The sequence below is a fragment of the Manis pentadactyla genome, chromosome 4, assembly GCF_030020395.1.
Source record: "Manis pentadactyla isolate mManPen7 chromosome 4, mManPen7.hap1, whole genome shotgun sequence".
Lineage (NCBI taxonomy): Eukaryota > Metazoa > Chordata > Mammalia > Pholidota > Manidae > Manis > Manis pentadactyla.
In genome coordinates, this window is record NC_080022.1 from 151,079,694 (window position 1) to 151,103,045 (window position 23,352).

The 23,352-nt window shown below is 41.4% G+C and overlaps 1 protein-coding gene, 1 long non-coding RNA gene, 1 other non-coding gene and 1 pseudogene across 3 annotated transcripts in view; all 4 read left to right on the forward strand.

Moving 5' to 3' along the window:
- Positions 1-14,885, forward strand: part of LOC130683506 (uncharacterized) — a 69,571-nt gene extending 54,686 nt beyond the window's left edge. Inside the window, exons 5-6 of the long non-coding RNA XR_008997284.1 lie at positions 14,071-14,188; positions 14,801-14,885. This is a non-coding gene — a long non-coding RNA (uncharacterized LOC130683506). The remainder of the gene's footprint in view (positions 1-14,070; positions 14,189-14,800) is intronic.
- The window catches only part of LOC130683504 (leucine-rich repeat-containing protein 37A-like), a 228,805-nt gene that overhangs the window by 170,753 nt on the left and 34,700 nt on the right, over positions 1-23,352 (forward strand). The gene's annotated exons all lie outside the window — the stretch shown is intronic.
- On the forward strand, positions 3,724-3,849 carry LOC130683731 (U6atac minor spliceosomal RNA). Its single transcript, XR_008997607.1, has one exon. It is a non-coding gene; the product is annotated as a U6atac minor spliceosomal RNA (small nuclear RNA).
- LOC130683499 (RAD52 motif-containing protein 1-like) lies at positions 9,292-12,721 on the forward strand (annotated as a pseudogene).

A 23,352-nucleotide genomic window follows, 5' to 3' on the forward strand; every position in this document is an offset into this window, starting at 1 on the left:
TACATCCCAAAGCAACAGAATAGACATTCTTCTCAAGTGCACATGGAACATTCTCCAGAATAGACCACATACTAGGCCACAAAAAGAGCCTTAGTAAATTCCAAAAGATTGAAATCCTACCAACCAACTTTTCAGACCACAAAGGCATAAAACTAGAAATAAACTGTACAAAGAAAGCAAAAAGGCTCACAAACACATGGAGGCTTAACAACACACTCCTAAGCAATCAGTGGATCAATGACCACATCAAAATGGAGATCCAGCAATATATGGAAACAAATGACAACAACAACACTAAGCCCCAACTTCTGTGGGACACAGCAAAAGCAGTCTTAAGAGGAAAGTATATAGCAATCCAAGCATATTTAAAAAAGGAAGAACAATCCCAAATGAATGGTCTAATGTCACAATTATCGAAATTGGAAAAAGAAGAACAAATGAGGCCTTAAGGTCAGCAGAAGGAGGTCAGCAGAAGGAGGGACATAATAAAGATCAGAGAAGAAATAAATAAAATTGAGAAGAATAAAACAATAGCAAAAATCAATGAAACCAAGAGCTGGTTCTTGCGAGAAAATAAACAAAATAGATAAGCCTCTAGCCAGACTTATTAAGAAGAAAAGAGAGTCAACACAAATCAACAGTATCAGAAACGAGAAAGGAAAAATCACGACAGACCCCACAGAAATACAAAGAATTATTAGAGAATACTATGAAAACCTATATGCTAACAAGCTGGGAAACCTAGGAGAAATGGACAACTTCCTAGAAAAACACAACCTTCCAAGACTGACCCAGGAAGAAACAGAAAATCTAAACAGACCAACTACCAGAAACGAAATTGAAGCAGTAATCAAAAAACTACCAAAAGAACAAAACCCCCGGGCCAGATGGATTTACCTCGGAATTTTATCAGACTTACAGGGAAGACATAATACCCATTCTCCTTAAAGTTTTCCAAAAAATAGAGGAGGAGGGGATACTCCCAAACTCATTCTATGAAGCTAACATCACCCTAATACCAAAACCAGGCAAAGACCCCACCAAAAAAGAAAACTACAGACCAATATCCCTGATGAACGTAGATGCAAAAATACTCAACAAAATATTAGCAAACCGAATTCAAAAATACATCAAAAGGATCGTACACCATGACCAAGTGGGATTCATCCCAGGGATGCAAGGATGGTACAACATTCGAAAGTCCATCAACATCATCCACCACATCAACAAAAGGAAAGACAAAAACCACATGATCATCTCCATAGATGCTGAAAAAGCATTTGACAAAGTTCAACATCCATTCATGATAAAAACTCTCAGCAAAATGGGAATAGAGGGCAAGTACCTCAACATAGTAAAGGCCATCTATGATAAACCCACAGCCAACATTTTACCGAACAGTGAGAAGCTGAAAGCATTTCCTCTGAGATCGGGAACTAGACAGGGATGCCCACTCTCCCCACTGTTATTTAACATAGTACTGGAGGTCCTAGCCACGGCAATCAGACAAAACAAAAACATACAAGGAATCCAGATTGGTAAAGAAGAAGTTAAACTGTCACTATTTGCAGATGACATGATACTGTACATAAAAAACCCTAAAGACTCCACCCCAAAACTACTAGAACTGATATCGGAATACAGCAAAGTTGCAGGATACAAAATCAACACACAGAAATCTGTGGCTTTCCTATACACTAACAATGAACCAACAGAAAGAGAAATCAGGAAAACAACTCCATTCACAATTGCATCAAAAAAAATAAAATACCTAGGAATAAAGCTAACCAAAGAAGTGAAAGACTTATACTCTGAAAACTACAAGTCACTCTTAAGAGAAATTAAAGGGGACACTAACAGATGGAAACTCATCCCATGCTCGTGGCTAGGAAGAATTAATATTGTCAAAATGGCCATCCTGCCCAAAGCAATATACAGATTTGATGCAATCCCTATGAAACTACCAGCAACATTCTTCAATGAACTGGAACAAATAATTCAAAAATTCATATGGAAACACCAGAAACCCCGAATAGCCAAAGCAATCCTGAGAAAGAAAAATAAAGTAGGGGGGATCTCACTCCCCAACTTCAAGCTCTACTATAAAGCCATAGTAATCAAGACAATTTGGTACTGGCACAAGAACAGAGCCACAGACCAATGGAACAGACTAGAGAATCCAGACATTAACCCAAACATATATGGTCAATTAATATTTGATAAAGGAGCCATGGACATACAGTGGCGAAATGACAGTCTCTTCAACAGATGGTGCTGGCAAAACTGGACAGCTACATGTAGGGGAATGAAACTGGACCATTGTCTAACCCCATATACAAAAGTAAACTCAAAATGGATCAAAGACCTGAATGTAAGTCATGAAACCATTAAACTCTTGGAAGAAAACTTAGGCAAAAACCTCTTAGACATAAACATGAGTGACCTCTTCTTGAACATATCTCCCCGGGCAAGGAAAACAACAGCAAAAATGAACAAGTGGGACTATATTAAGCTGAAAAGCTTCTGTACAGCAAAAGACACCATCAATAGAACAAAAAGGAACCCTACAGTATGGGAGAATATATTTGAAAATGACACATCCGATAAAGGCTTGACGTCCAGAATATATAAAGAGCTCACACGCCTCAACAAACAAAAAACAAATAACCCAATTAAAAAATGGGCAGAGGAACTGAACAGACAGTTCTCCAAAACAGAAATACAGATGGCCAACAGACACATGAAAAGATACTCCACATCGCTAATTATCAGAGAAATGCAAATTAAAACTACAATGAGGTATCACCTCACACCAGTAAGGATGGCTGCCATCCAAAAGACAAACAACAACAAATGTTGGTGAGGCTGTGGAGAAAGGGGAACCCTCCTACACTGCTGGTGGGAATGTAAACTAGTTCAACCATTGTGGAAAGCAGTATGGAGGTACATCAAAATGCTCAAAACAGACTTACCATTTGACCCAGGAATTGCACTCCTAGGAATTTACCCTAAGAATGCAGCAATCAAGTTTGAGAAAGACCAATGCACCCCTATGTTTATCGCAGCACTATTTACAATAGCCAAGAATTGGAAGCAACCTAAATGTCCATCGATAGATGAATGGATAAAGAAGATGTGGTACATATACACAATGGAATACTACTCAGCCATAAGAAAAGGGCAAATCCAATCATTTGCAGCAACATGGATGGAGCTGGAGGGTATTATGCTCAGTGAAACAAGCCAAGCGGAGAAAGAGAAATACCAAATGATTTCACTTATCTGTGGAATATAAGAACAAAGGAAAAACTGAAGGAACAAAACAGCAGCAGAATCACAGAACTCAAGAATGGACTAACAGGTACCAAAGGGAAAGGGACTGGGGAGGATGGGTGGGTAGGGAGGGATAAGGGGAGGGGAGAAGTAGGGGGGTATTAAGATTAACATGCATGGGGGGGTAGGAGAAAAGGGAGGGCTGTACAACACAGAGAAGACAAGTAGTGATTCTACAACATTTTGCTATGCTGATGGACAGTGACTGTAAAGGGGTTTATAGGGGAGACCTGGTATAGGGGAGAGCCTAGTAAACATAATATTCGTCATGTAAGTGTAGATTAGTGATACCAAAAACAAAAGAAACAAAAAAAAAAAAGGGCACTTCCTGTGTGGTAACCTCCAATGAGTTCTACACTAGAGTATAAAGGGCATATAAAAGTGTAGGCAGTGTTGTATGAAAGGAGAGAAGGTTAGCACTCCCCTTGACAAGGATGGAAGAGGCCCCCGGGCCTGACAACACGCATACGGGTAAGGCATTGCCACCTACTTCGTGGCATCTAACCACTGTTTTTTCTGGATCTATACTGTTGGAACTCAACCAAGAATTTGGAGAAGTGCAAATCGTAGCGCTCCAAAGTCTTACAACTACAGACTATTTACTGTTAAAAGAACATATGGCATGTGAACAGTCCCCAGGAATGGGTTGTTTTAATTTGTCTGATTTCTCTCAGACTGTTCAAGTTCATTTGGACAATATCCACCATATCATAGATAAGTTTTCACAAATGCCTAAGGTGCCTAACTGGTTTTCTCGGTTTCACTGCAGATGGCTGGTAATTACAGATATGCTTTGGTTATGTAACTATACTCCTATTATGTTAATGTGTGTGTGCAATTTAAGTAGTAGCTTAAAACCTATACATGCTGAAGTTACTCTACAAGAAGATATATCAAAGAAATAATGAATCTTCCCATGTTTTCTTCCGCCTGCTACTTCTATAGCTTTTCTTCTTCCTTCCTAATTACAACCCTTAAATAGAATTCGTGCCTCATATCAAATTTACCGAGTATCATAATTCTTCCAAGTGGTAAAGATACCTCAAGACAAACCCTGGGCATAGAAGCCACAGGGCATAAATATGCAAAGAAGTAAAAAGCTAACCTTTTCAAACAATAAGGCTTCTCTCTCACTTACCAACTTCACATTTCCCTGTATGGCCCCGGAAGATGACTGGTTAGCCAGAGACGGGTAAGATTCCTCAAGGGAGGAACAACCTAAGACAGGCACAGTCGCAGGGGGGCCATCAGGTGAGAAATTGGGGATCAACAGAGGTGAGGCTTAGAACCTCACCCCCCCGTTCTGAGAGAAATCTTCTGCATACGTGGATGTTTTATTGCCCTGGTCTAGCTTGGATTAACACATAGTCTACAGGCACACACCTGATCATCTACATTTGCTCTCTTACAACACTAAACTATGTTTTCTACCTTTATCTTGTATCTACCTACCACTTCAGCATTTTATTAAAAATAATAATAATAAAGAGAGAAATGTGGTATCCACATATAAATCAAGTATAAAAACCAAATGAGTATTCATATTTGAACTGACTGTTTATAGTTCATAATGCATGAGCAAAAGTGAAAGTTTCTGTGATGACTGCCCTTGTACTGTTCACTATGTAACTTATTCATTATGTAAGAATTTGTTCTACATGTAAAAACTTGTTTGTTATGCCTCAGAAGATTGGAGACTGACAAAAATTAGGCTTGGGGTGGAATAATGATTGTGCATTGAGCATTGACTCCCCTATACAGAATTTTATTGTCGTTAACAACCATTTGATCAATAAATATGAGAGATGCCCTCACAAAAAAAAAAAAAAAAAAAGGACAGACTTCCAATGGTAAAATAAATTAGTAACCGGGATATAATGTATAGCATAAGGAATATAGTCAAGATATTGTAACAGCCTGGTAGGGTGATAGCTGGAACCTAGAATTATGTATATAAATGTTCTACCACTGTGTTGTACACTTGAAACTCATGTAATGTAATACTGTGTGTCAACTACCCTTCAATAAAAAATAATTATTAAAAAAAAAAAATAAAAAGTGTAGGCAAAGGGTCTGTTTGCGTTTATACAGAAAATCAAAGCCTAATTGGGCTACCCCGAAAATGAACTAAGATACGATATGAAAGAGAACTTCCAACATCAGCACTCTCTGGAAGACTCATGCCAGAAGATGATCATCAAAAAACCCCAACACAGATCCACGCACTGCTACAGCTGTAGATGCACTCATCCCACCAGCTCCTGGACTTGCCATGGGAATGAAGGAGATATCTAAGCTGGCCTGTGCATACAGTAAAACAGCAAATGTGACTGGATCTATACTGTTGGAACTCAACCAAGAATTAGGAGAAGTGCAAATTGTAGCGCTCCAAAATCTTACAACTACAGACTATTTACTGTTAAAAGAACATAAGGGATGTGAACATTCCCCAGGAATGGGTTGTTTTAACTTGTCTGATTTCTCTCAGACTGTTCAAGTTCAGTTGGACAATATCCACCATATCATAGATAAGTTTTCACAAATGCCTAAGGTGCCTAACTGGTTTTCTTGGTTTCACTGGAGATGGCTGGTAATTACAGATATGCTTTGGTTATGTAACTATACTCCTATTATGTTAATGTGTGTGCGCAATTTAAGTAGTAGCTTAAAACCTATACATGCTGAAGTTACTCTACAAGAAGATATGTCAAAGAAATAATGAATCTTCCCATGTTTTCTTCCGCCTGCTACTTCTATAGCTTTTCTTCTTCCTTCCTAATTACAACCCTTAAATAGAATTTGTGCCTCATATCAAATTTACCGAGTATCATAATTCTTCCAAGTGGTAAAGATACCTCAAGACAAATGCTGGGCATAGAAGCTACAGGGCATAAATATGCAAAGAAGTAAAAAGCTAACCATTTCAAACAATAAGGCTTCTCTCTCACTTACCAACTTTACATTTCCCTGTATGGCCCCGGAAGATGACTGGTTAGCCAGAGACGGGTAAGATTCCTCAAGGGAGGAACAACCTAAGATAGGCACAGTCGCAGGGGGGCCATCAGGTGAGAAATTGGGGATCAACAGAGGTGAGGCTTAGAACCTCACCCCCCCCCCCGTTCTGAGAGAAATCTTCTGCATACGTGGATGTTTTATTGCCCTTGTCTAGCTTGGATTAACACATAGTCTACAGGCACACACCTGATTATCTACATTTGCTCTCTTAACAACACTAAACTATGTTTTCTACCTTTATCTTGTATCTACCTACCACTTCAGCATTTTATTAAAAATAATAATAATAAAGAGAGAAATGTGGTATCCACATATAAATCAAGTATAAAAATCAAATGAGTATTCATATTTGAACTGTTTATAGTTCATAATGCATGAGCAAAACCAAAAGTTTCTGTGATGACTGCCCTTGTACTGTTCACCATGTAACTTATTCACTATGTAAGAATTTGTTCTCCATGTAAGAACTTGTTCGTTATGCTTCAGAAGATTGGAGACTGATGAAAATTAGGCTTGGGGTGGACTAATGATTGTGCATTGAGCATTGACTACCCTATACAGAATTTTAGTGTTGTTAACAACCATTTGATCAATAAATATGAGAGATGCCCTCACAACAACAACAACAAAAAAGTACACACTTCCCATTGTAAAATAAATAAGTAACCGGGATGTAATGTATAGCACAAGGAATATAGTCAAAATATTGTAACAACTTGGTATGGTGATAGCTTGTACCTAGAATTATCATGTATATAAATGTTGAATCACTGTGTTGTACACCTGAAACTAATGTAATGTAATACTGTGTGTCAACTACCCTTCAATAAAAAATAATTATCTAAAAAAAAAAAAATTGTAGTATTTCCAGAATCTCTCCTGGCTTTAGTACATCTGCATATCAATAGGCGATGAGCGGAGGAAAGAAATATGGCTTTAGGGCATTTGCATATCCTCCGGGGTGGAGAGAATATCAATTGATAATTACCTGGGCAACCGAGGGCATGTCTGAACCTGAGAGGTTAAGGAGAGGGGGCTGGCTGGCTTGCTGGCTTCTTTCGGAGCAGAGAAAGATGGCCCTTAACTGCAGTTTGCAAGCAATAAATGGGTTTTAAACTTTATTTCTCCCTTTGACTGATTTTGGTTTTTAGAGGTATTTTGCCCTGGGATTTCCTTTTCCCGGACTTACAACAGCGCTCCTCTCTCTGGGGTCACCCGCACTAAGTGCATAACTAACTTTTTCAGCGCACCTCCCTCTGCGGTCGCCTGTACTTTCTATGTGTGAAGCCTTAAACTTTCACCAGCCTTTCAGGGTGCGTCTCCTCCCTAAGGTCTTCTGCATATTTTCTCTCTTTACGTTACTTCAAATGAAACTTTTACCCCGCTTCACTACTGTGACTCTGCCCTTCAATTCTTTGTTGCGGTGGGGACAAGAACCGAGGAAAACACATAATGCTGCCCCAACAACACCTGGACAGCATGCTGACCTGGTGGGCGCAACCGTTGGCTGTTTCAGACAGCTGCTTCTGGAGGATGGCTACTGACACCTTGTTGCTGCCAAAAAGCCCTTCACGGAGATCCTCTCCCCCAAGGGACGCTGCCAGCCTGTGTCACTCTCCATCACTCCATCTGTTTCTACGGAGATGTTGCGCTGGTTCTGACGTTGCCCGGCATCACCATGTTCCTCCATGACCGCCAGGGTCGTCTTTGGCATTGCTGGTGGCACCCACAATCCATTTTCCTCAGGACCCAGTTCACATAGTGATGAGGACAGAGAGGACACTGAACAAGGAGTAGGTGCAGCAGACGCCAATGAGGATGAAGACAAATTTGGCGAGGCAGTAGAGGTCTTGGCTTTTATAGTGGGCATTCTGGCTGCTGACAGAGGTCCCCAAAGCCAATGATACTGAATGCCACAAAGCAGTAGAGCAAGGCAAAGTAGCTCTACCCCGATTGAGGCGTACATGGCTAAGGCGCAGCAGACGCGGAGGAAAGTCACGCACAGGATCAGCATGACGTAGTACACGGAGGGCTTCCAGCCAGCCAAGCGATCCACCTCGCACTTGCCTGGGTTCTTCATGCGCTCCTGCGCAGCGGCGGAGGAAGCCGGGCAGCTCGTAGCGACTCCGGTTGCAGCGTGGCTGAGGTTGGCCAGGCGCTCCTCCCAGCGCTGCTCGGCTTGGCGCGCGTGTGCCTGCTCCAGGGCTGAGAAGAGGCAGCGCCGCCCAGCAGGAGTGTGTGCCATACTCCTTAAGATGGCCAGGGCTGCGGCTGCAGCCGCAATCCCCGCTGGCCGTGGCCAGGCCGCTAGGGACAACCTCGCGCCGGACAGCGGTGGCCGCGGGCTGACTGGCCCAGCCCCCCCTGGGAGGTCGGGGCCCGGCAGGGCACTAAGCCCAGCCCCGGGACGCCCGATGGCTGTCTTACCCAGGGCCGCTGGGCACTCTCACGCGGCCGCCTCGTAGACCGGCCCTGCAACGCCAGCTCCACCACGATCCTCTTTTTACGAAGAACGGCCGCAGTACTGCCTGAGCCTTGGCCGCGCATGCGCGGTGACTGAAGGATGGTGTCGGTACCTTTTGCGGTTGTCACTGGAAATGACCACTTTACGGGTGTGGGAGTGAGCTCTGGAACCACGACTCAGGTCTTGCGTGTGAGCTGGGCCAGGATAGAGAGGAGGATAGGGAAAGCGGCTCCTCTGGTGACCAGGTCATCAGGAGTCCCGCCTTAGCCCTCACCCGCCTTGTAGTGTCCGCTGTGCGGAGTCTTTTTCTAGAGCGAACCTCGGCAATTCACTGGCCCTGGCAGATTTTTGAGAGGAAGCTATCAACAGCACGTGTTGCCGTCTAGTGCTTCTAAAGTCATAGGATTTCAGAGGAGAACACAATTGTTCATGAAATAAGTGTTTTGAGTTGTATGCTCTCCACAGTTACCTGGGGAATATGAGGGGATGGGCAGTCTTTCAGGACGGGAAATTTCATGTGCTGTACTTGGCGTGGGACCACCCCACAGCATTTTCTGTTCATAGTATTCTCCCAGTTCGGCCTTCTGTATTCAGTCCAAGTCTTCCTAAATGCTACAGTGGCCTGTCCTGGTTTCTATGCCATCATCAAGTTTTATCCAGCAAGGGCTGCCCACGAGCCCAAAAGGCATGTGATCAGAAGCAGCTTTTTGAGAAATCTCCAGTGTTGGTGGGTCCAATTCCTAGCTCCACTGGGATGAAGTGCTGAGTTCAATAATTCATAGGCTAGCATTTGCACAGCTCTCTGCTTTACAGAATGCTTTTAGCTCCATTGCTACACTGATCCTCTGGTTCTCCCTCCACCCTTTTTTTTTTTAGATGAAGAAACTCGAACTTGGGGTGGTTAAGTAACTTACTTAAGGTTCATGACAAAAACTGGAAACTAGAAGTCAAACCCAAATATACTGGTGATACACCCCATGTCATTTTATGCTACCCCTTAAGAAATCTTCACAAGAGATGTCTTATGTTTAGTTTACTATTATGTGGATTTAAAATGTGTGAGCTTGACAAACTCTTTCATCAGTTGTGACATAAAGGAGGCTTCATAGTCATAATCATCACTCTCAAAGTGTCTATTCAGAACTACCTTCAGTTCCCAGAAAACAGTTAAAAAGTTCTTTAATACATTGTAGAAACCTTATTCCATATTGTGCCATCCAATTTCACTTTCCCAGAGCTCCAGAATTACATTTCATTAGGCACCTCAATTCGACCACCAATTTCTTTATCAAGGACCATTTCAATTCCTTTAAATAAATGAGTGAGGCTTAGATTTCACAAACCTTTCACTTTATAATTATATGATTCCATAAACCTTCTCTGATTGTTCTTGATCTGGCTATTTGCTACTGACCTGACTGCCTATTCTTACCCATATTCCTTTCCTCCTCGATTTCACCTTGATTAAATTTGATGACTCTCCTCAGATGTGACTCCACTTCTGTACCCTGTTGAACACCCCTTCAATCCTGGCTCTGTTCCCTGTGACTGCAATGATTACCTGTTAGACAGTCTTTAATTTGAAGACTATGATCTGCTTGCTTCTATCCTGTGACAGTTTCACATAGCCACTCAGGTATTACAGATGGTATTGGAAAGATTACAAAACAATTATTCGGTATCAGTTATGAGTAATGAGCTTTCTTTCTTTCATTGGACCTTAAGATCATTTCATGAGGTTTAGGTTCTGAGATTTTCACAGCCTAAAGCCCATCACTGATAGAATGATGAAGGAATCTTCTACAAGTCAATATGTAGTTGAGAGGAGAGGGCATTCATATTAAATTTCTTAACACCGAGCCTTGGGTTACTATTCCCCCTACCCCACCCCCTGGAACTTGTTACTTAGTTTAATTATGTGTTCTTCTACACTTTGACAAGTATACATAGTTCCTGCCTTTTTTGCCTTTTATAAATACAGAAAAGAGAAATAAAGGAAAAGACCTAAGGCACCTGAGGGCGGTGGTTTGTTTTCAGTAGCATGAAGGAAAATGGTTGTCAGCAAGAACTGTCACATTATGATGACTTTAGGTCTATCTCTTACATCTTTAGGTTCATCTGGGCACCACACACAAGGCAATTCAACATCAGTCCCCTGCCCTAAACAGCTCCCGATGCCAAGAATTGGCACATTACTACTTCGGTTTCAATGAATGGTCAAAAAGGATCATCAAGGTTAACTTTGTAGATTTTCTTTGACTAGCCAGACTCCTCTTTCAGCATTAATATCCCACACTGTAGAGAGAAGAATAAAACGGGATTGTGGGGAGGGGATGTGAGAGGCCTCTTAAGTAGAAGTATCTGAGCATTGGCCTGCCACCTAGAATTAATAATAATCCCAATGGCTTGGGTGGAAGTGTCCATAATTTTCTCCAGTATTTGTATGGTATGTAATAACAAATAGTTATCTGTCTAGTAATTCATCTGCAAGTCTTACTTGCTTTTGGAGCTATAAGACACCTCAGTTGTCAGCTGGAATTGCTGGAACTGAGTCTTTATTTCTAATAAAACATTTTGAAGTCTGCACTGAGATCCCAGGGGAGGACTTTAATTCAAAATCCTAACGGCTTCAGCATCTTTCTGATTTTGAAGAAACAGATAATGAAGATACTGTGGCACCACTGCAGAAGCAAAGCCTGAAGTTCTGTGCTTTAGGCATGGTATCGCCAGGCCGTGAGTTCAGGAGTCCTGGAGTTGGTGTGGCTGAGGAGCCTTTGGATAAGCTGGAGGCAGGTCTGTTTCCAGAGTGTGGGGTTGCGGGGCGGGCAGGGGGAGGATCTCTCTCCTTTCTAAAACTCTTCTTTTCAGTACATCGTCAAGCCTTCCCCTTGCTAAGCTTAAAGGCCTGGGCAGAGTTTTTCTGTATTACAATACAGGTTTTTGTCTTAGACAATATCTGACAGAACCTTTAACTTTACAGTTTTAGAGCTCACTTCCTGCCGAGAAGATTAGGAGGAGGGACATAATTTTTGGTTAAGAATTTGCTCTGTGCTAAAGTAGACCTTCCAACAGAGATCTCTTGTACCCTTCAATTATCCCAGCAAAATCATTATCTAAAGAGTTAAATAAGCTGTGTAAATGTTTAGTCCTTTGCCTCCTGTGAAAGGGCCTTAACAAAATAAAGTCAGATACAGAAAGGATGTTGTATATTCGCTATCTATTCAAATATAGAAAGGACCTAGAAAGCATATTGCAGTTGGTACTGTTTTTTTCCTAGAATCCATGGCCCTCAGGCTTAGAGTTTTAAGGCAGGGGTAGGGCTGTTAGCAAGTGGAGTGGGCATAGGCTCTTGGGGGTGATGCCTAGAGAGAGGCCAAATCATCTTGCACTACCACTAAACCTTTCTCACTGTGTGATTCCAGCCCTTGACACACAGGACAGTAAGGTCTGTAGGAGTGTCTTTTCAGCTTGTCCATTTGAAGTCTATGAGTGATGTGAGGTTTGAGCCACATTCCTGACTTGCATCTCCCTTCTGGTACTTCAGGAACTCCCAGAATGGGTTGGGGCAGTAACAATGTGCCCTGGCAGGATATACCTGCAGCAGAGGCATTCAACCATACTGTTGTGCTGAGCTTTCCCAAAATCACTAAGATAATGATCTAAGAATCATGGATGCCTTTTTATTTTTAGACATAATGGAATAAAAACCAATTTTTGTTCAGCTAGACATTTAAATCCATTTGTTTGGGTTGGATTTAGGGTCTTTATCATTGCTTATGAAAAGGAAGACAATCCAGAAGCTTGCTATTCAGAAGGCTATTTCAGATGCATTCCAGAAACTGCTGATTGTGGTTTTAGGGAAGATTTTTTGTTGCTGTTATTGTCCTTGAAGTACTTGAGTTTCAATGAGCAAATAAACTCATTTTGGAAACTTTATTGGATGAAAATAATGGATGTCTAAAACACTCCGCATTCTTTCAGTCACCAAATACTTTGAGAGTGACAGTCCCAAGTTTCTTCTTTGGGGCATTTGTGAGAAAAATGACAGCAAACATTATTGTCTCTATTGTATACATGTCACACAGCAAGTAAGTATTTGACCCAGTTCTTCTTTCTCAATTGGTTGACACCAATAGTATAGTGTTTATAAGCTTTGGATCATGTGTTTGAGTGCTACCTCGGTCTCTTAGGTTTCTTATGCAATTTTAGGTTTTATAGCCAGAGAGATTTGTAGGTATTTAATATCTCTAAGCTGAAATTTCTTTATCTGAAAAAATAGGGTTAGTCATTCAGCTTACCTCATAGGAGATACTGTAACAGTAAATGAGATGATGAATGTAAAAAGCTCAGAAATGTGCCTGAAAGAAGCCACCTCTAACCCCTGCATTGTTCAAGGGTTAGCTGTATTTAACTCATGCCAAAGTTTGAGAAGTTTGTTTGTTTTGAAAGTTAGAAAGTAGAGAAAGAAAAGGTGGTTATGATCTGAGAAAAGTCTTTGAAGTGTTTCTGTGCAAAATAATATTCTAAATTCAATTTTTGAAAAAAACCAGTCAAGGATATTTCAAACTTATCCAACTTTGGGCTCTAAGAAGTCTAGCTTCTTGTGAGAAACGGATTCAGTATTGACGCTAAAGATTTCAGAAACCTGATTGTAGATTCATTTCTACGTGAGGCCAGTTGGGAATCAACCCCACGTAAAAACCATTACTATGTACTAGACACTAGGAATAAGATGAAGCCCCTTCTGTCTTGGCGTTTACATGCTAGAGGTTGTATCAGACAAAACAAAAACTGAAATACAATAGATTATAAAAAGGGCGGTGAAGGAAGCAACTGGGTGCTGGTTACATTATTTCAAAAAAATCATTTAACCATTGCAAGTTAAACATCCTATGTATCTTCTCCATGTGTGCACACAGGGTAGACCTCGGAGAAGCAGTGGTGTCCTTGTAGGTTAGTGGCTGCGATGAGCCATTGTGGGATGGGAAGGGTTTCCCACACCAATGTAGAGGGCTATTTACTAGTCACTGAAAGAGGATTCAGACCCTCTTTCCCAGAATGGATTGGTCACCCCCCAGGGGCCCTTCCTATAGCAGTTTTGGAGTCATCACTGATTCAGTGGTAGTCCTCATGTAGTAGAGTGGTGAATTAATAATCAGACGTGGATATACTGAGAGTTTAAAGAAAATGGCAACATTTTAGAATGACTGTAAAGTGTATTTCCCTCTCCACCACCTTAACAGGTGTTTCTTTTGCAGGTAAGCTACTTTTCTTGAAAGCAGAATGTCTCAGACTTTAGCTTTGAAGAGGAAGAGTTGCCAGGACTGGACGAGCACTTTTGAATTTCCCATGATGCCAGACCCAGTGGCTTCCTGGGTAAACTCTGCACCACCTCCACCCTTACCCTTCTCTTAACCAACCCCCACTATCCCTGGGCTACCAGAAGCCAGGGCCACCCAGATGTGCAGCCCAAATCCTGTCTCTCTCACTGGGAAGGGGGATCTGGAGGGAGGTGTCTGTAGCCTTTGCTTGGGGAGGGGACGCTTGGACTCCATGATTCTGAGAAAGGACTTGCTCAGGTGGTGTGGAGCCGATCTCAGCCTGAGCCTAATGTGTCATAAATGAAGGGTGGGACTAGGCAGGGGAGGGGCACGCAGTTGCTAGGGATATGTGAGCATCAGAGAGCTGTCATAATGGTTCTGCTCTGCTTAAGGGAGCTGCTCTGGTCCTCTGGCTCATTGTGCCCTGGAGCCTTTGCTGCCATGTCCTGGCTGCGTTTCTGGGCCCCGTGGCTTCTTGTGTTGCTACCATTGTGGCTGCTGGTCCAAGCAGCTCAGCCTCCGGGTTGGGCCCTGGACCCTGTGCAGCTGACTCCCAGACCCCCAGGGCCAACCGAGTCCTGGTCTTCGGATCCCTCCAATCTCCCTCTTGAATTTCCCCATCCACGTCAACAACTGATGCATCCTGCGGTTCCTTTCTGGTACACAGGTTCAGCTGGAGAGCTGCCCCCAGGACCAGAACTTTGGGACAAGCCTGGCCAGCATGAAAGTTCACCAGAGGTGGTTCCGGTGGTAAGTTGGGACCAGAATCAGGTCCTAGATCTGCCCCCTTGACTCAAAACTGAGACTAAAACTGTAAATGTATATCAGGCTGAACACCAGTCATTTGAAATACTTGTTCCACCGCTAGGTAGTGATAGTTCAAAACCAACAAGGTTTATTGTTTCACTTCCAAACTCAAAGAAAGATCTAGCTCAGTATCAATGGCTTACCAAAGTTCTTATTGGAACTCCAGGCTGGTTTGCAGAGAAACATCTAAAACAACAATTGCAGGATGATTACTTAGATCCCAATAGGGATGTTGTCTATGCTAAGGAGAAGCTACCTGTAGAGTCTCTGGGCGGCCCACATCAACCTCCAGAGGCCCCTGAGGAAGTTGAAGCTTTCTCCCAGAAAAGTGTTCCCACTCATCACGGACAGAAAGTTGAGGAGGCTGAATCTTTTTCTCCCCAGGTGGATTCCCAGGATCAGCATCCAGAGCCCCCGGAGATGGATGAGAACTACAAAGACCTGCAGGCGGCCCTGGCTGTGCCTTCCTTCACTCCTGAATAGGCTGAGCCCCCAGTCCAGGAGGAAGCCCTAGCTCCATCTCCAGCGCGCCCTCAGGGGACACTTCCACATCCCGGGCAGGTTCCCAGTCAGCGTCCAAACCTGACTCAGGTCACAGCTGCACCTGGGGACCTGGACGTTTCCGTACCTCGGCAGCCAGAGCCGTCTGAGACAGGTTTTCCATCACTGACTCAGAATTCAGTGGTGAACACCACCACAAACAACATATGTGAGCTCTGTAGCTGCACAGACGAGACGCTGGCGTGCGTTGGTCTCAGCCCAGAGCAGAAGCTCCAGAGTGTGCCCGTGCCAGAGCCCAACGCTCACAATGGCACCTTCACGATCTTGTAAGAACCGCCTCTTTTCATTTGTTCTCTGCATCCTGCCTGAACTGGTAGCATTTTCCTCAAGTACTGCCTGGCCCCTCATTTCCATACCCTGTGTTGACTGACTTTCTGTTTTTAACTTTTGTTAACTATTCCTTGTCTTCCTTTTCCTTCTTAATATTGTTCTCCTTTCTCCGGTCTTTTACTTGTAATTGCCCTTATTCTCTTTCCTTACCTGCTTTTTTTAGTTCTGTCATTTAAGTCTTTAACCTCTATTCTACCATTTTCCTATCATTTTTACTCCATCTTCTTTATAGTAACATGTCCCTATCCTCTGGTTAAGAGTAAAGATTCTGGAACTAGACTGCCTGGTTTTGAACCCAGGTTTGTCGTTTATTAGCTTTGTGACTCAATTTCCTAATCTGTAAAGTGGGGATTAGGGTAGTTACCATCCCATAAGATTGTGAGATTTAGATGAGTTAATACATGTAAAGCCCTTCTATATGTGCCTCGTGTATATATGAGTGTTAACTGTTATTATTTGGTCCCTCAGTTATGTCCAAAACTTTTTCCTCTGGCTTTTTATATATAGCACCCATTTTTTGCACAACCCAGGGCTAAGAACTGTATGAGCCACAGATGTAAAAACATTGTCTCTAGAACATGACAGTGATAGGTAGAAAGAAAGAATATTCATTAAAAGGGAGGTGATAATTAAGTACTAAAAGAGATAGAGACTCTAGGTACTGTAATTCACCAGACCCTGTAATCACTGGGATATGGAGGTCAGGGAAAGCCGCTTTGGATAAGTGACAATTTTAGCTGGGACTTGAAGAGTAGCTATAATTTGTTAAATAGGGGGAAAAAATGTTCAGTGTAGGCAAGGCATGGCTGCAGGAATGATCAGGATTTCATAGACCAGTCTGGCTGTTATGAACCGGTTAGGAAGCAATGAAAGATTTTGAAAAACCTTGACTATCAGCTATAGGGGTTTGAAAGTTGCAGTATGAGAGATGGAGAGCCATTGAAAGTTTTCAAGCAAGAGAGACAAATGATTAAAGCAAGGGGATTGTTTTAGATTCCATATGTAGCATGATCTAGAGAGGAGAGCTTGATTCAGGGAGACCAAACAGGATGTACTACTAGCAAAGCCTAGGAGTGAAGTGAAAAGGGGCTGAATCAGAATGGTAGCGCTGGGAGTAGAAAGAAAATCCTGAGAGCGCGACAAAGGAAGAGTCAGTAGGACTTCCTAAGTGACCGACTAGAGCTGGAGGGTGGGATGTGCAGGAAAAGAGGAAAATCAAATTTGACTCTAAAGTTTCTGTCCTGGGTGATGAGGAGAGTGATGGTGGTAGAACGGCGGGAAATAGAGCAGCTGGGAAGGCGAGCCCGTTTGCGGGAGACGAGTTCAGTTGTAGGTGCCTTTTCTTGGTGAGCGTAAGGCACGCAGAAGGCTTGTGGTTGAGTGCAAAATTTCCACTAGGCAGAGGAGCAGACAGGTATCTGAGCTATTTCTGACTGCCCTGAAAAATAGGGAACTTGTTGCTGAGGGAAGAGAAGCTGAAAGGAAAGATTCAAAGTCATCCAGAGAGTTAGTGGTTGAAACGGAACGTCAAGCATTTAACAGCTTCTTTTAAACACAGGTATTTTATGGATACATTCTCTGTGTTTAAAAAAAGAGAAAAGGCACAGAAGTATATAGGATAAAATGTGGAAATCCCACTCCACCCTGCCTACCACCCATAAGATAACTCCTGTTACCATTTTGGTGTGTGTCCTCCCTTCCAGTCTCTTCGCTTTGCATTTCCCCCCAGTGAGATAGTACATTATTCCTTGCTCGGTGATTTGTGCGTTTCCCTATGCACTGTCTCTGAGAGATCTTTCCATATTAGTCCCTTTAAATTCTAATTGCCCTTCTCCTTCTAACAACTGGAGAGATCTCAACAGTGGGCCCTGAGCCAAGTATTTGGTATATAAAGAAATCATAATGTTTCTTTATATTTATTGTTGATGATAAATTTTTGCCATTTTTTCTGTTTAGTTGTTTATCATTTTCTCTTTGAAAGGAGTCATTTGAGATACCTAGGTGATTTAAGGAAAAAAACACTTACTTTCAAGGTAATTAACTGGCATTATCTGCCCAAGAAGTTGGACGGATAGGAAGTTCAGTTTCTGAGGAGATGCCCTATTGTTTGTGCCCCGTGTTATATCTTTATTAGCTGTGCAAACTGGGAAGCTGATAGCTGTGGACACGAGAAAGCTGGTATTTTCTGCATTTGAATATTCCCCTGGTTGCCATGATAAGGTTGCCATGATTCTTTTGCTTATTCTGTTCCTTCTTTTCCTACCTATTGAAGAATATGCACTGTGTTTCTTCACAGAAATTTCCAAGGAAACTCTATTTCTTACGTTGAAGAAAATACATGGAAGTCATACACTTGGGTTGAGAAACTGTGAGTATATTCTCTCCAAATATGAACACAAAAAACTAACTGTATTGTAACATGTTTCTTGGTCAAGAGTTTTGAGGTCAGAAGTTCTGAGAAAAGGTATTTCCCTCTCCGTATCTCAAATCGACCTCTACTGATTGCAATTCTATGTTTATTTCAGATATTAAATTTGGTGGGTTCTCTTTAAGAGTCAGCTTAAACTTACTTTCCAGTATGCAAGGAACACATGATTATGTTCTTGATATATAAAAATGAAATTACGCAAAGAGTGAAAACCTTCCATGTGCCCTAATCCCCCACCCCTGAGGTGACCACTACTCTGAATTTAGCATACATCCTTCCAGGTCTTTTTCCATGCATTTGTCTACATAAGTATTTACAGATAGCAAAATAGGTTTGTTGTATGATTTTCTTACCTTTTCTACATGAAGGGTAACAACCCATGACTGAATGCTTTCACTTTTTGATACAATTTAGATTTCTTCCCACTACATAGAAAGCTACCCCGTTTATTTAAACTCTTGCATAATATTTTATGGTATAGATTTATCACAGTTAATACTTCCTGTGTTGCTGGATGCTTAGATTCTGTTGTTTTCTTGTCACATGCATCGCTCCAATGAATATCCTTGTACTCGCATCTTTGTCAACATGAGCAAGTATTTCTGTAAAAGAGATATCTAGAAGTGGAATTGTTGGGATTAACACTGTGTAGGTAGAAAATCTGAATTGTCCTCAAAACGGTTGTGCAGTTTATACTCTAATCAACAGGCCATGACAGCTTCATTTTCCTACACCCTCTGCCACTGGGTATTTTTTGGCTGGTGTGTGATGGGTGAATAAGAGGGTCCCCATCTGAAATTTGAATTTTTCTGATTACTTGGGAATTAAAATATCATTATATGCCTACCCAACATTTTTATTCTCAGGATTGTCTGTTCTTTGCCCATTTTTTTTGTTGTCTGTAATTTTTTTATTGATTTGTAGAAAAGTCAGTTTAGACACAAGCGATTTTGGAAAAAATATTTATATTCAAAGTAATTAACTGGCATTTTTCAAGACTATTGTATCATTAATCATTCGTTCAACTTGGACAAGTCAAATAACCTGTGAATTAATATTAAAAGACATAACAGTCATAGTAATCTAAAAATAGGGATTATGACCACCCTAAAATAGACCCCCCTTAGTTGGATATCTTATTTGTAAGGAAAAAAATGCTAGAACCAGACAGTTGTTTTTTTAAATGTATATATTTCCCATGATAGAATATGACATGGAGATTTTATTTCCCAGACTTCTAAGAAAAATGAAAGTAACTTGACACAAGAGATAAATAACAGCAGTTCCCACTGGGGAGTAGAGTCGAGCGTGAGGGTAGGCCGAGGGGTAGGGGTAGGAAAAATGTTTTGGATTGTGTACATTATACTTTTGGAAGTTTGAGCCATATAAATATGTATTATATATTTTCAAAGAATAAACTGAAGTTTAAGCATTAATTTTTAAATCGCACGTGTTGTAGAGTTTATACAATATAACATGAGTCTGGTAAGGTTAGAAGAATTTCAAGTCAGTTTGAGATTTATACTTGGTAAGGCGGAGGTTCCTAACTTGGAGTTAATGGTCCCCAGGTCAGGATTTCTTAACCTTTTATTTTCCGTGAATCTATTTGGTGATCGACAGAAGCCTACCTAAGAAGAGATGTTTTTAAATGTATAATAGATTAAAATACATTTGAAAACAAAGAAAACCAATTACATTGAAATACTGTTATAGAATAGTTACTAGTGATATAGTAATAAATCTGCTTTTCTTACATTAAATAACAATATGTAGTGGTATTTATTATAATGGTAATTCTTATATGTAGTGTCATTTATTGTAAGGTGAAGGTAGTGATGAGAATAAAGGAATTTTGAGAAATCTGCAGCAAAGACATGATATGAACATATCTGATTTCTACTGGGGGTCAGATGAGCTATACTGCTACTCTGTTGTGGTTTGCTGCCTACATTCATGATGGAAGGAAATGCCAATTTAGAGGTTTTTGAAAATAGAGACAGACATGATTTCCCACTCAGGTTCATACCCTGCATCCAAGCCATTCTGTTCACAGACCTGTGCCCTAAAGGGATGATAAACAAATGGAAATTGCATGCACGCTTTTGCATATTTTCAAGAAAGTGAAGTTTTCTAGGAAAAGGGTTCACAGCTCTTATGAAATTCTCAGGAGGTTCTTGTCTCAAAAGATTGAGTCACAAATGCAGATGAAAAGAAAGACATTTCTTTTTCCTGTAAAGTTGTATTTATGCACATGATGATAAAGGGATGATTTATTTTAAATAAAGGTAGTATATCTGAAAATCAATACCTGTCACTTTGAATTTATTTAACAAATATTTACAGAGCATCTACTATGTGCCAGGAACTGTTTTATGACCAGGGATACAAGCCCAAGAACAAAAAGACCAAATATCCCAGTTCTGAAGGGATTTACAAATATGTAATATAAAAATAAATATATTGACTATAATAGATAGGTATAATTTCAAGTAGTGATAAGTGCTTTGGAGAGAAAGCAAGCAGGGGAAGGCGAGTAAATCAATTCCAGAATGGCCTACTGTTGGCATGTATGTATAGTTAAGCCGGAAAAAAAAACCACTCTGTGCCCTGTCAATTTCCTAGAAGTTACAGAGTTGGGGAGAAGGATAATTACCAGTAATGTAGAGTCAAGAATGAATATTGCAAAATTCAGAAGATTGCTTTAGTGAAAGGAAGTGTGATCAGAAGTTAAACATGAATGTTTCTCTAATGTTAGTTCATACCTGGTTTTGATGTTTTCATTGTGTAAGAAAATTTAGATCCCCCTTTAACTCTGATTCCCCATAGTTCTACATATTTTTGCTTTAGTCAAAAAATATTTGGAGTTCTCCAGATCAATATGTTTTATTTCAGGTTGTTACTATGTGAAGCTCCTTTTTGGGGTAATTTTTTGATGGCACTCATTCTCAGTCTAAACTTTCCTTTAAGGTTGAATTTATTAGGGTTATTTTTAAAAATTTACTATCATGTCATCCAAAAACTTCACCAAAACAAATCCCGTTAATTTAAAATACATACTCTTTAGTTACTCCCCGTCTTACCATGATATTCTCTCTTGAACCAAACAGTCTGACAAGGGCATCAGCCAATCAGAGAAGACACTGCCATCAACAGCTGAGTTTCCGCCTCCATCTCTTTTCTGTCCCTATTGAAACCTTGTCAGTATTTATAATTTTTAAAGTGAGAATTAGTATACAAGTTTCATATTTGTCCTGATTTTTTTCATATACCATCATTTCCTATGACCTTTTTGCATGTCATCAACGGTGTACACACGCAGTTTTGTTATGTGATATGGGGGGAGGTAGAGTTTTTTCCAACTGTCTATTGTTATGAAAAGGGTTACGATAAACAGTGTTGGACATATTGATTTGTTTTTTCCCTCTTTGGGTCATTTCCATGGAAGTAGGAAACCATTACCTGACAGAGATGGGAGAACAGTCATAGCATCACCTGGTGACCATTCCCCCTTCACACATTCTGGCCATCGCTGCTGTTCCTCGTAATGTGGTGAATTTCCAGGCGAGGTCAGGGTCTTTGAGGCATTCTCAGGGCTCCAGGAGTTCTTTGTGGGAATTAAAGTTTTTTGTCTTAGGATCTTTTTAAATGTATGTGCCTATATTCTGTGTAACGTAAACCACCGTATAACAGACATTGCCCTTGCTTTCAGATGCAGAGTTTCCAGGTAGTAGTCATTGAATTGTTGTAAGCTATAAGAAAGGAATTAATCTATGAGGTGGAATTAATATCAATATGTGACTAACAGACCCTGTGAGGGAAAGCAGAATGTTTATATGCAGAACTTGGTGGAAATAGTTCACAAGGCCACATAGCATGTTCTCAGATCCCCAAGGTGCTTGAAGGATGTAAAACTGTTAATATTACCTCCCAGGAAGGTGATTCCCAGGGAAGGGAAATTTGCTTTTGAAATCTTAAAGACTTTCTTCTGTAGTGGATCTCTTATCACTCCCTTACTCCACTCTGGGAGGCACTGGCTGTATACTCTCCTGCTCATCAGGTGTGAAGAAATGGGTGCGAACCATCCTGCCCAGCAAGTTGTCTTTCCTGTGGGACTAGGTGAAGCAAAGGCGTGAACATTCTTGGGCAAACTGAGGTGTCAGGCTTGTCTGTGGATTATTCCCGTTCCCTTCATTCTGCATTCTGGAGAAATCATTTTCAGAATCTCTGTTTTCTAATTTATTCTTCAAAGGTGCATATATTGAGGGGTTTTATTATTATTTATAATGACAGTTTTCATTCATGTAATCCTGAGTTGATTCTTTTTCACGGATGCACTATCTGACTCAGGATATCAGTTATGCCATTCTAAAGTCCTCTCGTGCTTCCTCTCTTCGCTCTGGTTCATTGGCTATCAGCTCATCTGGTTTTGTTTTCTGCCTCTAACGGAGCTGGCTTTCTTTGTCATTTGGTCATTCCTGAGTGCAGTTCATCTTTGAGTTGAGATTCTCCTGCTTGTGTTTCCTGTCTCTCGGACAGAGGTGACTTGAGCTGCTGGGGCTTGTTATTCCTAAAGGAGTCCCTGAAAGTCAGAGGAGGTGGGAGGTGGCTTCTGGTGGCTAGACAGGGCACACACCCTTCCCCCAGGTTCTGGGCCCCTGGCCCGTTGAGCACCGATGCTCCCACCTGGAGGAAGATGCCCTTTTCTCTCTGGCCTGAGGAGGAAGGATTTGGGGCCACGGGCTGCCCCTGCTCCTGCAGCAGCATTTCAGCTCGTCACCCTGTGGGTAATTCCAGGCCATTTCTGGTAGGGAAGCATGTGTGGAGCTGCTCCCACACTTTGAGGTAAGGTTGTGGATTTTTAAATCATGTCTTTTCCATCGTTCTTAGGGATTTTGCTGGTGGTTGGAGGACTAGAGACTTGGCATTTTCCCATTTGCCAACTTGAAATAGCACAACTTCTTAGAACAGTTTTGTACCCCTCCTGGACCCTAGAGAAACTCAGGCAAATGCATATCAAAATAGAAGTATAAGAAAGTTTAAAGCAGAGGGGCAGAAGATGGCGGCATGAGTAGAGCAGCAGAAATCTCCTCCCA